Raw genomic sequence first — 12,470 nt, 5'->3', positions numbered from 1 at the left:
GCAAACAAAATAAAGAACCAGCATTACAACGGCTAAGTTATTTGAAGCATTTATCCTTATGCTTTGAAACGCATCCATGAAAACTGCCAGTGTTTTAGAAGATGTGCTGCTCTGCACACTACACAGCTTGGGGAACGTGACCAGGATTCAACAATAGAGCACACATTCATTTAGTAATGAAGGCTCACTACAAGTTGCAAGGACACAAGTAATGCTCAACAATATACAATATTCACATAAATAAATGTGTTTAGCCTTCTTTGATTGACAACTTTTCAGTAGATCGAAAACTGTTCCATTTGGTCGAGAATCTTGAATACACGCAGGTGCACTTGGAACCAACATGGGACCTACAATATCCGGGCAGTAATTTATTTTTCCTTACGGCGAAGAACTTGCTGTAAAACACATTTTTTAGGCTTTTTGCAATTTTCCACAACTTACACAGGCACGCACTACGTCACACATACACAAAAATACACAAAAATACACATGCTCAAACACAAAAGGTGCATATTAAACAAGCAGGCAGGCTGATACAGACAAACATCAAACACACATAATACACACACATTGCAACGCAGGAATTCATTATAACACGTACGAAGCACACACATGCAGGGAGCTGCGTCTGAATTTGCCCCCTTAATGAAAACTCGTGCTTTCCGAAAAATGAGGAAGCTGGTCTGGGACGGAAATTGAGCAGCTGGGACCGAGAGCGGAGGATCGATGCTGCTCTTTTTTAACAGCTGCAGCACTTACCTGAGTATACGCTGGAATCGACGAAGGAAGTGGAGTTGGAAAAATAAAGAGACCGATGCCAATCCATCTGTCCCTTTAATGGCCATTGCACTCACGCCAGTCTTCGTTCTTGCCGCAGAACAATGACGTCACTTCCGGCGCTCCCGGATGTGCGTAGACTTTTGCTAAAGGAAGAAAAGGTGAGCGAGCTGCTCTGCATTGAGGATCTGCGGTTCGAGTCCCAGCCAGCCGGCAGACTGATGGTTTACAGTAGGTGATTTTGGCATTGTGTTCGAGGCAGCTGCTTTTTAAAAATGTATTTTAGTATTGTGATGGAGTGAATTCGGCAGTCACCATGACGACAACGCTTGTTTTCCTTTGCAAGACCTATTCCTCGGGCCATGAGCAGGTCTGTCCGCAGTTGTTTAAAGAATCTAACAATCGGATTCCACTAAACTATGTGTTTATGGAAATACTCTATGAAGGAAGTGCAGCCTGGGGGTACAGAAAGTATCATATCACAGCAGCGCCTCCCGGCATTCCGCATTCATAAAAAGTTTGGGGGTTTGTAGGGCTTTTGGATTTTAGGGCGTACATGGTCATTTTAGGGTTGAGGGTGGGTTTGTGTTGTGGGGGGCCAGGTGTAATTTAAGGGTTTAGAGCATGTTTAGGTTTGGGGTGCGAGGGTTAATTTTAGGGTTTAGGGTGTGTTTGGGTTTTAGGGTACAAGGGTTAATATTAGGGTTTAGGGTGTGTTTGGGTTTTGGGGTGCAAGGGTTAATTTGGGCGTTCAGGTTGTGTTTGGGTTTTGGGGTGCCAGGGTTAGTGTTAGGGTGTGTTTGGGTTTTAGAGTACAAGGGTTAATATTAGGGTTTAGGGTGTGTTTGGGTTTGGGGTGCAAGGGTTAATTTGGGGGTTCAGGGTGTGTTTGGGTTTTGGGGTGCCAGGGTTAATTTTAGTGTTTAGGGTGTGTTTGGGTTTTGGGGTGCCAGGGTTAATTTTAGGGTTTAGGGTGTGTTTGGGGTGCAAGGGTTAATTTGGGGGTTCAGGGTGTGTTTGGCTTTTGGGGTGTCAGGGTTAATTTTAGGGTTTAGGGTGTGTTTGGATTTTGGGGTGCCAGGGTTGATTTTAGGGTTTAGGGTGTGTTTGGGTTTTGGGGTGCAAGGGTTAATTTGGGGGTTCAGGGTGTGTTTGGGTTTTGGGGTGCCAGGGTTAATATTGGGGTTCAGGGTGTGTTTGGGTTTTGGGGTGCAAGGGTTAATATTGGGGTTCAGGGTGTGTTTGAGTTTTGGGGTGCAAGGGTTAATTTGGGGGTTCAGGGTGTGTTTGGGTTGTGGGGCTCCCAGCTGCAGGAGGTCAGACGTTTATCTGCAATTCATTGTGCAATCATCCAACAGTTTGCATTTTTCTGGAGAACTGAAACCAAAGTGGTGGACGTGCTCTTTAAATAGACAAACAATTCTTGTTAAAATCACCAGACGCAAAAACATCTTATTGAAAACACAATAGTACCTTTGAAGTATTCAGATGCTTATTTTCAAATCACCCCAAAGTCATCAGGAACAATGTCATCTTGTAAAGTTATCGGAGAGTCATTTACAAGTCATCCTCAGATCAGGAATAATGACACCTCTGAAGTCAGCAGATACTAATTTTCACGTCCTCCTTAAATCATCATGAATAATGACACCTACTATAGTCATCAGGTACTCCTTTTCAAGTCATCCTTTAATCATCACCAATAATGACACCCACTAGAGTCATCAGATAATCATTTTCAAGTCATCCTCAAATCCTCAGGCTGAGCTTCTGCAGCTTGCTGATGACTTCAAGAGCTTGATGATGTCTGATGATGTGTAAATGACTTCTAAGGTAGTTGGATGATCCTCCAATGACTCTGGGATGGCTTCTAAAGTAATCCTGTTTGACCTGGGTGGAGCGGTTTGCGGTATACTAGATATGTCTGAATGGCTGGGATAGAGTGTACGCTGGGCATTTATTTAATGCATTTTTATAAAGCGCGGACTTTACCCGAAGGTGTCAGAGCACTGTACAATAGAACCAGTTACGTTACATAAGAGAACTGTTGCAGGAATAGAACAAACAAAAATAGCATGCCATAGAGTCGAAGCTACGCAGGCAAAAGGCACACCATCTCAAGCACAGCATGAACAGACTGTACAAGCAAAAGTAAGAATAAATATGACAAATTTTACAATGACTAAAGAACTTCCTGGCGAACAATAGCAGGCCATAGAATCAAAACAACGCAGGCAAAAGGAACACAATTTCAAACGCAGCAAGCACAGGATGTACAAGCATAAATATAAACATATGTGACAAATTTACAATGACTAAAGCACTTCCTGGCGGGGTCTGAAAAGGAGGGAATTAGTTCTGAAAGTGTCTTTGGACTAAAAGAGATTTGAGGTCCGCTTTGAAGATCTGGATGGAAGTGACGGCACGGAGCGAAGGAGGAAGCGAGTTCCAGGTTCTCACCGCATTACCTGAGAACGATTGTGCCAACCATTTTTCTCTTTTGAAGGAGAGGGGTTCAAAAAGGAACTTTTCCGCATTCCGAGAAGGTCTTGAGCCTCCCGACAGTTTAAGTTTATTCGCCAGATAGTGAGGGGAGGAAGAGTGCAAAGCTTTGTGGGTGATGCACGCTGTTTTGTAGATAGCTCTAGCCTCGATGGGAAGCCATCGGAGAGAAGACAAGACAGGATAGGAGTGATGTGGTCACTTCGTTTGGACCCTGAAACGAAGCGAGCTGCCGAATGGAGGACGGATTTGAGGGGGGAGAGGTGAGATTTGGGAAAGCCAGTCAGAAGAGAATTACAATAGTCAAGTCTAGAGAGAACTTGCGATTGGGCCAAGGTTTTTAGGTCATTCTCCGGGAAATGTGTCTGGATTTAGTGTCCTCTGTTGGGTTGCGTGTAGGGATGAAGTGCAGCGTAGATAAATAAAGACGTGTTCTGGTAAAGTGTTGTGGAGGGGCTAGGGATTGTGAGATGTGAGAGGGAGAAGCGTTTATTGCCATTGGAGCCGATTCTCTCGCGTGAAGCAGTTTACAACAAAAAAAAAACAACTGGAAAAAGTTTATAAAACCTCTTCTTTCCTAATTGTAGAAAATGCCAAGACAACGAAGAGAAGTGATGCAGCTAAACCCATCCTCTGTCGATTCTGCCCTTCCACGGTTTGTGGCAAATTGATGATTGCAATAGTTATTTTCTAGAGCTGGAGCTTTTGGGAATACGTATTCTCCGTTCTTAAAAATACGCTAATAGGGTTCAAGGTTATATATGTCAAATTACTTTTCAAAAGTGTAGGATAAAGTACCCTCTGCTGTACATTATAAAGATGTTACAAGTCAACGAGGAGCCTCGTGACCGCATGGAGAAAGGAGACCAAAGGCAGAGTTACTTTATAAGTTTACGGAACGCTGACATGGCTTTCAATATCCTTACATACGGCAGGGGGTACTTTATTTCTTATAATATGCGATCACTGAATCACCTTTCCCAGAAACGTCTTAAATCCTTGGTGCATAGTAGCTCTTTCATAGGAATAAAAGAGCATGTTTGCAAACCTAAAGAATAATAAGGAAATCTCTAGTGCAAAATTAAACACATCAAAAAAGCTGTTGGATAATTGTTGCAAAAAGATAATAGAATCAGTTTCATAATTGAAAGAAAAAAAGCGCATTAGAAAGATTACTATTCCATAATTACCTAAGGAGTACAAAATATTAACATGTTGCCATAAATATCTCCTTTCTGCTTATCACTGTACTGCCAGAAACACAGAACCGATTAAAACCATGCTTCCGATTCCTTCTTTAGACAGTTGCTTTAATTATGTTACATGACCTGACCTGCCTTCCCTCTTAGAAGCAGGTATTCTGATGTCAGAACCAAACTGATAGGTTAATACAGTTGAGTGGTTATGTTCTTTCTTGATAATAGGTGACTGGGTGCGTCACAAGTCGCCTATTATAAAAGGAATTAGAGACCGGTTTTTACAGGGATTGCAAAATCCATATATTAAAACGAAAATAATGGATCTACATGGATATTAATAATAGTAAACGTTTATTCAGTGTTATTTGTTCACTCAATGGATCATCCATGGTATTCTGGGTGGAGGCATATTCTTTCTGAATTTCTGTAAGTAAACACTTACTTTTTATAAATGCTTGGGTCATGCCAGACCCCTGCTTACTTTGGCTCTGATGTGCCCATTTATTTGCTGACTAGCCCACTTCTCATGGCCTCCTACCTAATGACAATTCCATAGAACCAATTGGTGCTATGTGGCTTAGGTTGGGGAGGAAGAAACAGACCTATTTTAAATCCATTCTGCATTCTTAGTCACATTATTTCTGTCTTTTGAGGAGTACCATATTGTATGCATCTCAGAGTTTGAGGAGTCTTAAAGTGGATTGCCACCCTTCGCTGAGGCTATTACCTCTAAAGTTCCTGTATTCTAACATTGCTTATGTCTCTGAACCGCAACTGTTAATTTTGCAGCTGGAAGATTTGTTTATTGTAACAGGCTTTGTTCCTCCTTTCTAGATCTTGCTAGGTTGTGGAAGGTGGGCGGGATGACCACTAAGGTCAATAATCATGAGTCTGCTCTTCGTTTTTTCAAGAAGGGCACGGTGATGACATGTGTAAGTGGGCTTGGGACAATGCCATTTGCCCAGGATGCCCTCAAAAGTTGGAAACAATTGTTTTGTTCCTGATATTGAAGATGCCTCTATTCTAACATTAGGTTTTAGTGCTGGTCTCCTCATACCCACTCTTCTATGATTTTAAAGGCACTGTCTGCTGCGGGAAAGAGCAGAGGAACTGTGAAGGCTCTGGTATTTTGTCCATGAGTTTAGCAGGTCTTTGCAATGTTGGCTTTGAACACATAAAGAGGTACTCTTGGATTGTTTCTATTGTTTCCACTAAATGTGGACAGTCCTTACAAAATCTTCCTTATGTGGATCAATGCCTTAATGAAAAATTTGTAAAATAACAAAAACCCAATATCTAACCAAGATCTCTGGCTCTCTTCCAATGGGGAAACGCTTCTTACTCAGGATGGTGTTCATAACCTATAAATCCTGACATAACGCCCCAACCTAACTAGTAAAGAAACAGAACATCCTAGTACGAAACTGAAATCCCAGAGACAAACAACTTGTGCTGGAAATCCCAAAATACAAGAAAGGAATTAAATAATTCTTATGCTACTGATTGAATTTCACTATAAACTCGCACTGCAGTGCTGACTTGCCACTGCTGAGATCTTTAAATCCATACGCCTTGCTCAAAAATTACCCAATCTCTTCCTAGCAAATTACACATTGCTAATAAGTCTAATTAATCACCTCACCAGGGAAGCCCATCATTGTCTCTATGAAATTACTTGTTTTCTGATTCACATTATTATTTTTTTTTTTTTGGTCAGTGTGTATTCCAACTTGACTAGATAAATGTGTTTTTAAATGTTTCTATGGGTTTCTCACAAAAGTTGATATTTGTTAACCAAATGTAAAGTCCGCTGTATATAACATTTCAAAAGAATAAATAAATAAATCTCTCTGTGGGGAAATCCATCCGTTAGGCATCAATCAATCAGGATTTTTATAGCGCTGCTAATCACCCGATAGGGTATATAGCATGTGCAGGCCCCGGAAGCTTAATTCGAACAGCTGGGTCTTGAGGGCCCGTCGGAATTGAAGTGACGGTCCAGAGCTGCATGGGGAGGCTGTTCCAGGCATTTGTAGCGATGTAGGAGAAGGAGCGTTCGCCACTTCTGCTTTGTGGATGCCAGGTATGTGGGCAAGTTATAAGGCGATAAGAGGTAAGCTTATCGATGGTTGGTAATAGTTCAGGCATTGATTAATGTAGGCGGGTCTTGGTTGTGTAGAGTTGTGTGTGCATGGGTCAGCAGCTTGAATTGGCATCTTTTCTGTACGTGGAGCCAGTGGAGTTGCCTGAGATGGGGTGTGATGTGGGTTCATCAGAGGAGGTCGAGGATGAGTCTGGCTGAATGGTTTGAAGTCTGTAGGAGGTGTGCAGTGATTCCTACATAGAGGACGATGCCATAGTCCAGTCAGGAGGTGTTAAGGGCCTGTGTCACGGCATTGTGTGCAGGAGTAGTCATTTGAAGATCTTCCTTAGCATGCGCAGAGTGAGGAAGCAGGCGGAGGAGACCGCGTTGAACTGTTATTTCATGGTGAGCTTGTTATCGCTGATGTTTCCGGGTACAGGTCCCAGATCTGGGGTCTCCAGGAGTTGTTCCATGGGTTGCTGCCTAAGATCAGTGTTCCGTCTTGTCTGTGTTCAGCTTCAAGCAGTTGTTCTTCATTCAGTTATCAACACTTGTCATGCATCTGTGGAAGTTGGTCCTGGTGATGGTAGGATCATCGATGAGTGAGAGGATGAGTTGGATGTCGCCTGCGTAGGATTTTATGTTGAGATCATTGGATCTGACTATATTAGCCAGTGGAGCCATTTATGCGTTGGAAGAGCGTAGGGTTGAGGGAAGAGCCCTGGGGGACCCCACATACGATAACCTTGGGTTTGGAGGTGAAAGGTGGTAGGCGGACCCTCTGCCTCCTTCCATTGTGGAAGGCGGTGATCCATCTTAGTGCGAAACCTTTGCTGCAAATGTGGTGTAGTCTTTAATTAGCGTGTGGTGGGATACAGTGTTGGAAGGCTGCTGAGAGGTCAAGAAGGATAATAGCTGCTGTCTCCTTGGTCGAGGAGGGTTTGGATGTCGTTAGTGGCTGTGAGCAGGGCGGTCTAGGTTCTGTGATTGCTAAGGATACCGGTTTGGGAGGTGTAGGTGTGTCAGTTGCCTGTTGGTAGTCTTTTTCCAGTACCTTGGCTGGGAATGAAAGCAATGAGATTGGCCTCTAGTTTTTGAGTTCACTGGGATTGGCGGAGGGTTTGAGTAGTGGTCTGACTTTGGTGGGTTTCCAGTCATCAGGAAATGTTGCAGTGGTGATTGAGGTGTTGAGCAGGGTGGTGAGTTCCTGGCTGATTCTTTGGTTTCTGAGGCTGAAGATGTGGTGCAGGCATCAGTCTGTGGGAGCTCCTGAATGGATAGAGTTCATGATGGAAGCAGTGTCCTGGGTAGAGAGCTGGTTCCAAGTGGTCAGTCTGTGGTTCATGTCTGTTGCAGGAAGGATGTAACAGTCAAGGAAATCCATTGGTGTTGGTTGGGGTTAGAAGTTTCTGTATATGGTTGCGATCTTGTCATGGGAGTAATCGGCGAGGTTGTCGCAGAACTCTTGTGAGTGTGTGATGTTGTTTTTGCTGGCAGCTGGGTTGCTGGCAGCTGGGTTGGACAACTCCTTAATGATTTTGAAAAGTTCCTTGCTGTTATTGGTGCTGGTTTCGAAGCATGTGGCTAGGGCTGTCTTCTTTATTTACCTCAGCAAGTGGTGGTAGATTTTGAGGGAGGCCTTGAAGGCTACCTCGTCGGCTGCCTTGTCGGGGGTTTCCTTGCTGGTGCACCATCTTCTCTCCAGCTATTTGCTGTCATTTTTTTGATGTTCTGAGTTCTTGGGAGTGCCAGCTGACCATTTTGGAGGATCTTCTGTTTTTTGTTGCTCTTGATGGGGGCAAAGCTGTCTGTGCAGTTGGTGATCCAGGCATTAAAGTTCTTCATTTCCTGTTCCAGGCTGGTGGTGGTGGCTGGGTTGGAGGTGTTGAGGGTATCCATTCAACGGGTCTCATAAACTTTGCTCCAGCTGCGATGGGGGAGCGCTGGCCATCTCTTTTTTTTAAACTTTATTTTTCAGTTTACATATTGCAAATACAAAAAAAACAAGTTGGCCTTAGATCAGCGTATGTAGGCATATACTTGACATATTTTTTTTTTATATATTTTTTATTATAGTAATAAAGCAAGAGGAGGCATTACAGATATCAGGTGTCATACTATAAAATACAGAACAGGGACAGGTGGGGGAATTATTCAGGCAAATACTCAATGCAACGAGAAACATATGACGTCATCTTGATTACGCATATTGGAGAAAAAGGATGAACCATTATAGTAGACAATCTAAAACAATCCCAACCGCAAGACCCCGTCCTCAATGATATAGGATAATTAAAGCCAGTGTAGACACCCAAATGAATAAAGAATCAGTGAAGGATAAACAGCCCACCTCTCGTGAAAAGGAAAAAGAAAAGAAAAAAAGGAGCCATAGAACAAAACAAAGGCAAAATAAACCCCCCCACCCTGCACCCCTGCAATGGCTACGGCCTAACCCCACTAGCAGCGTGCCTGTCGCCCAAGAACTTGCCCTAAAAGAAGGAGAGAAGATAGAGTGGAGGAAGAGAAAGCAAATACACCCCCGGTCTCCCATACCTCCCGCCAGAAGCGACCACCCCGAGGCATAGTCGAACAATATTCAGCAAAATATACAGACCAATCGGGAGAGTTTAGCAAATAACCACCCAACTCCTGTCACATTATAGGCACAATCCCGGCATGTAAGAAAGCTATTTTGTCAAACCCAAGCAGTCAAGTTCAGCCCTGGCCAGTACGGTCTTTCGTAAGAAACTTTTTCACTCGAACCGCCATCTTGCTGGAAAAGGCAAAGCGTTCATCAAAGTTCATGTCAGTGTTGCAGGATCGAAAACAGGATAAAAGTTCACGATGTCCTCTAATCGAGCAAGGAAAGGTGTCCAAGAATTGCGAGTATCTCCAATAGTCACTGATGAACTTGTTACTGCACAGAAGACCGTCAATATATGTATTAGGCGGCAGCAGGATCGAGCAGAGGACGCTAGCGATAATCACGGGCTTGCTGATTGTTAATTGGGAACCGACAAAGCTCATTAAATCCGGGTTCCGCACGGGGTCCTCTATCTCAGGCGTACAGTGCACCACTGGTACCACAGCTAGCTGAAAACTTGACGAAGAATCGTCGTCCGGTCCCAAGGTCCCATCCACTTTCACAATCAGTGTCCGGAGCACAGCGATGGTGTGCGAATGGAGCGCCCCAATGGCGGCCAGGACGGCCTGCAGCGATGGCGTGCCTTCCGTCCGCCCCATCCCCTCTCAGTAAGCGATAGAGCAGGACTTGAACCCCGGAGGCCGGCTACTCCGGGGTAACAGGCCACGCAAATCCGATGTAACAGTGGGCGCTCCTCTTACTGCAAAATCGACACCTTCGCCGTTAGCGAGGGCCCCAGCCCGTCCACCCCGGGAAGGTAACCGGGTCTCCGGGCGCCGGACCCCCGACCACGGCAGACGGTGCGGCATGCTAGTGTGTCCTCAGTGTAGACCGTACACCGTATCGTCACCAAAAATCAACAATTGACAGCACACTTCGGGAGACCGGGCTCAGTCCAGGTCCCGCGGCTGATGTTGATCAACTCTAACCCGGATAGGCTAGAAATCGAGGCCCCGGCTTCCACACATTGTTAGGCTGAGAATAGAAACACGGTGTATCATCGTCGTCCGATAAGATAGTAAACTCGGGATTGCACTTTTAGAAGCAGAAAAACTTCATGACCACGGGAATCTGGTGCGAGTTCAGGATTAATAACAGGATATTCGAGCTGCTGGCGGAAGTCGGAGGAGCCGGGAGCTTACACGGCCATCTTGATTGCTAGCGTAGCTCCTCCCCCATACTTGACATTATTAATGGCACGTAGTGCAGAAGACAGCATCAGGAGGGAAGGTACAATGGGGAAAGAAAATCATTTGCAAGTATAGTACAGTGAGGAAGGAAACCGGACATGGCACTCAATTCCAATGCTTACATTACCGGGATCGGCCCTCTCGCTCCCCGCTGGGATTAGACCCACTGTCTATATCTAACCCACTCTCGTCACTGTCAGTTGTATCATGCGAGTAGGGCTCCCCCTCCGCCAGCCCAGAGGTACACATGTCACGTGAAGCCATTAGGTCTTCTTACAGCTTCTCGTCCCTTCGGGTGAGTTTCATGTGGGCTTCTTTGGCCAGGGACCATTGACGGACATCTTTGAGCCAGATGGGCACTTCTGGGGCCCTTTGCCCCATCCAAGTTATAGCTACCCTGCACCTAGTGAGCACCAGCATTAATTCTAGGAGCTTATATGGGAGTTTATTTTTCTTGGGCTTCCGGACTAATGCAAGTAAACAATGCAAGGGTTCAGGCATCATCTGAAGGCCTCTGACTGCAACAATCCTTCCCACCACCCCCACCCAAAACTGCCTGACCATTGGACAATCCCATGCCAAGTGTAAAAAGCACGCTTTCTCTGCGGCACATCTAGGGCATCTATCTCCCCTGTCACTAGATGCGTTTCAGGGATACCGGGGTTAGATAGGTGTGATGTAATAAGTTAAAGTGCGTCAACTTAAACCTGGCGTTGCAGGAAACCGTGCGTGTGAGAGAGCCTATGCGTGCCCATTGTCTCTTTCAGCTGGGTAGTGAGATCCTTCTCCCAGGCAGCCAGAGATGGCAGTACCGGAGGGGTGGAATCCTGTTTAATAGCTTTGTAGAGGAGAGAAATCAATTTGCGACCTGTACTGCATGAAAGTAGGATATCTAGGGTGTGCGTCGGTGGTGGAATGTCCGGGTACTGAGGCCAGGTGATTTTCACCACATCCTGAATTCCCCGGAAGTGTAAGAATTGGCCCTGTCCATTGGCTCTTCCGCCTGTTCGTAATTGATGAAGGTCTCGTTGGAGAAAAAGGTCGGCAAGAACTTCACATCTACCCTCCCTCCAAGGTTGAAAGGACATGTATGTCTATGAAGGGGGCCAGTATCCAGATCGTGAGCTTCCTGTGAAAGGGTGCCCTTCTTAAGACCTTCTCAACACACCGTTGCCATATACCGGCTGTGTGTCGCACAGTATAGGGAAGAGATGTGTCTGACCCCCTGCCCCGCATCAGTGCTTCCTGCTGCGTCTGGGTGTCTACCCTGTCAGTGAGAAGGCTTTTCTCCCAATTGTCTGTGTCTGTGAGCCAACGTGCCGCATGTTGTAGATGGGCCGCGTAATAATATAGGTCGAAGCGTGGAGCTTCCAGACCGCCCTCCTCATAGCTGCTGATAGTGTTGAGAGCTACCCTACTGCGCCGGCCCACCCAGAGCAGGGACGTGAGTAACATGTTGAGAGTTTTGAAAACTCGTGGCAGCAACGGACATAGTGAGTTCTGGAGCACGTATAGTGTCCTTGGAAGCATCACCATCTTAGAGATGGCCAGCCTGCCCATCAATGAGAGTGCAAGAGTGTTCCAAAATGTCACAGACTGCTGTAGAGACGTAATTATGCGGTCTACATTCCGGGCTAGCGCCTGTTTGTCCGTCGGGGCCCCCTGTATCCCAAGGTAACCCTGTCTGTTCCCAGCACAGCCCGAGGTCTGGTAGATCCCCCAGGTGCACTGAGGCCAGTCCCGCCAACGGAAAGATCAGGGATTACCGCGGTTAAGTCGTAATCCAGAGACCTCTCCAAACCTGTCTAGCTGGTGCAGCAGTACTGGCAGTGCGTCCCAGGGAGAAGCCGAATAAAACAGGGCGTCGTCCGCATATAGGGAAATAATGACTTGTGTCACTCACTCTAATTCCCCACTGTTCCATGTCAGTCCTGACCCGGACCGCGAAGGGCTCTATGGCCAGGGCGAACAATAAAGGCGAAAGGGGACACCATTGGCCTGTACCCCTTCCCAATTGCCGCTTTCTGACCTCGCGCCCCCAGGTTTTATCCTGGTGCGGGGAGCCGGGGCTG

The 12,470-nt window shown here is 45.8% G+C and overlaps 1 protein-coding gene across 2 annotated transcripts in view; it reads left to right on the top strand.

Annotated features, from left to right (window-relative positions):
• Positions 1-879: 879 nt before the first annotated feature.
• LOC144770390 (uncharacterized) overlaps positions 880-12,470 on the top strand; it is a 52,968-nt gene continuing 41,377 nt past the window's right edge. The window contains exon 1 of one of the 2 annotated variants that reach the window (XM_078654869.1): positions 880-1,011. The gene's annotated coding sequence lies outside the window, so the exon portion shown is untranslated. Of the gene's footprint in view, positions 1,016-12,470 lie in introns of both variants that reach the window. The other variant, XM_078654870.1, reaches the window with a different exon arrangement.

The sequence above is a fragment of the Lissotriton helveticus genome, chromosome 7, assembly GCF_964261635.1.
Source record: "Lissotriton helveticus chromosome 7, aLisHel1.1, whole genome shotgun sequence".
Taxonomy (NCBI): Eukaryota; Metazoa; Chordata; class Amphibia; order Caudata; family Salamandridae; genus Lissotriton; species Lissotriton helveticus.
The sequence above is the reverse complement of the archived record's forward strand: the minus strand, read 5'-3'. Positions and strand labels throughout refer to the sequence as shown.